Source organism: Mus musculus, chromosome 15 (assembly GCF_000001635.26).
Source record: "Mus musculus strain C57BL/6J chromosome 15, GRCm38.p6 C57BL/6J".
NCBI classification, from domain to species: Eukaryota; Metazoa; Chordata; class Mammalia; order Rodentia; family Muridae; genus Mus; species Mus musculus.
This window is the reverse complement of record NC_000081.6, coordinates 42,030,446-42,033,278: the sequence shown is the minus strand read 5'-3', so window position 1 is coordinate 42,033,278 and position 2,833 is coordinate 42,030,446. Positions and strand designations below refer to the sequence as shown.

The window sequence follows — 2,833 nt, the reverse complement described above, 5'->3', positions numbered from 1 at the left end:
TATTACATTTTTGACCTGTCACCTTGATGACATTTCTTGCCCACATCTGAGACCATTTGTCCTTGTAGCCATGACCTTGTTATGAACAGTGCTTGCACTCACTGTGCAGATGTCCATGTTTTGCCTATTTGAGCAACATTACAGTGCCATTACTCAAGGCAGTTGAATGAGGTGAACATAGACATAGCTTCCCCCCTTCCCCCCCTTTTTTAAATGTAACAAATAACCTTTTATGTTCCCCTTCCCCCCCCCTTCCCCTCCCCCTCCCCCTCCCCCCCCTTTGGAAAAGTGTTGGGAACGAGGTATCGAGGATGAGCCGTTGAGAGGATTAAGAGGGTGGGCCACACAGAGCTGGGCTTTTTTGTGCTTCATCACAAGGCGTGCTGCTGGCCAGGCTATTTTAGCACCCTTCTTACAAGAAAACCTCGTGGAAGCTACAGGCGGTAACTTTGGATACAAGACCACAGAGGTGACACTCTGAGGATCCTGGCCATGAGGTTGGATGCCTCATCTTGCTAAAAAGACACTGGACCTAAATGGCGCAGCATACCTTTGTTCCTGCTTGGCTAAATTTCTCAACGCCACAGTCAGCTAAGTCATCTACAGCCACCTTTGACAAACACGGAGAGCACCTATCCCGTGGAGAAGGTAGATTTGGAATAAGCCATCGTCGACATAATTCCTCTGATGGCTTTTTTAACAATGGACCTCTACGAATTACAGGAGATTCTTGGCACCAACCCTCCCTATTCCGCCATGATTCTGTTGACTCTGGCGTCTCTAAGGGAGCATATGCTGGAACCACAGGGAATCTATCTGGTTGGCATGGCTCTTCCCGAGGTCATGATGGTATGAGCCAACGTAGTGGAGGTAGTAGTACAGGAAACCACCGACACTGGAATGGCAGCTTCCATTCCCGGAAAGGCTGCGCCTTTCAAGATAAAACACCAACTGAGATTAGGGAAGAAAAAAAAAGAGGATAAAGTAGAAAAGTTGCAGTTCGAAGAGGAAGACTTCCCTTCTTTGAATCCAGAAGCTGGCAAACAGAATCAGCCGTGCAGACCTGTTGGGACCCCTTCTGGAAAGTGGGAAAGTCCACCTAGTGCCAAACAACCCTCAAAGATGCTAGTCATCAAAAAAATTTCCAAAGAGGATCCTGCTGCTGCCTTTTCTGCTGCATTCACCTCCTCAGGATCCCACCACGCAAATGGGAACAAAGTGTCAACAATGGTCCCAAGTGTCTATAAGAACTTGGTTCCTAAGCCTGCACCACCTCCCTCTAAGCCCAACGCCTGGAAAGCTAACAGAATGGAACAGAAATCTGGATCACTTTGCTCTAGCCGAGAGTCTGCTTTTACCAATCCAATTTCTGTTACTAAACCAGTGGTACTGGCTGCTGGTGCAGTTCTCCGCTCTCCCAAAGAGAGTCCCTCCAGTACTACCCCTCCAATTGAGATCAGCTCCTCTCGCCTGAACAAATTGACCCGACGAACCACAGACAGGAAGAGTGAGTTCCTGAAGACTCTGAAGGATGAACGAAATGGAGACTGCTCAGAAAGTAGAGACTGTGACAAGCTGGAGGGGCTAAGATTGGAGGGCAGCCACACACCCGAACCAAAGGAAAATGGAGAACAAGGTTGTCTTCAGAACGGTCTTTCTCTACCCATGGTAGAGAAAGGGGAGGTTCTGTCACACTCTCTGGAAGCAGATCACAGGTTATTAAAAGCAATGGGATGGCAGGAGTACCCTGAAAATGATGAGAGTTGCCTTCCACTCACAGCAATGGGATGAGCTCAAGGAATTCCACATGAGAACAGAGCAGCTACGAAAAAATGGGTTTGGAAAGAATGGCCTCTTACAAAGCCGTAGTTGCAGCCTGTTCTCCTCGTGGAAAAGCACTTGCATTGCAGAGTGTGAGGACTCAGACACGGAAACGAGCAGCAGCCAGACGTCAGACGACTAAGCCTGGAAGTAGAGATATAAATGCTCACAGTGACCTGCCCCACTGACCTCAGCCTTGTGTTTAGAGAATATAAAGTGTTCTTTTCCTTTTCTTATGTTGTTGAATACTTCGTGCACAAGGGAAATAATCATATCCCAAAGAGAGAGCAATTGTCTTGCTTAGCTTTTGTTTTCTTCCCTGTTACCTGCTTAATAGGCATTTGTGTGGTGGGATTTTTTTTTTAAGCACACACACAGTACCTGTGGGGCTGTGCACAAGTGGTAGTTGTCAGGGCAAAGATGCAGGGAGGAGATGCTGCTCTGCTCAACAGCTTCCACTACCAGCCCTTGGGGACTCACCCCTGTGCTCAAGCAATCATTTTCAATGACAAAGTGACTATTGAAGTTATAATTGTATTAAATTAATGCTAATAATTTGGATATTTTATTTTATTTTTGGCTGCTGGGTAACTTAGCCCTTAACCAAGCATATGTGGTTGTTTTTGGGTTTTTTTGTTTTTTTTTTCCTCATTTTTTTCCTTTTGGGTACAGCTGTAAAATATTTGGACATAGGAAATGTTATTCTTGCAGCCTTGGTATTCAGGGTGGATTGTAAAATATGAATTTTTGTGAGATTTCAAAGATTAAGATTATTTTGATAACATTATTTACAGATTTAAAAGATGTGGTTACTACAAGTCTGTTGAGGGGAAAAACTACTGCATAAAATAACTAATGTGGAATAAATATTTTGCATCAGTTTGGATTGTCTTGTGTAAGAAATATATTTTCTTTAAAATTAGAGAGTAGATTCTTTTTTTAAGGGAAATATTTTTAGAAAACTGGGGGGAAACTGAATTCAGCCCCACCTGTTTCTCTTTTCAGCAAAAAT

At 44.4% G+C, this 2,833-nt stretch overlaps 1 pseudogene; it reads left to right on the top strand.

Annotated features, from left to right (window-relative positions):
- Nucleotides 1–336: 336 nt before the first annotated feature.
- On the top strand, nt 337–2,178 carry Gm5470 (predicted gene 5470; annotated as a pseudogene).
- Nucleotides 2,179–2,833: the final 655 nt, after the last annotated feature.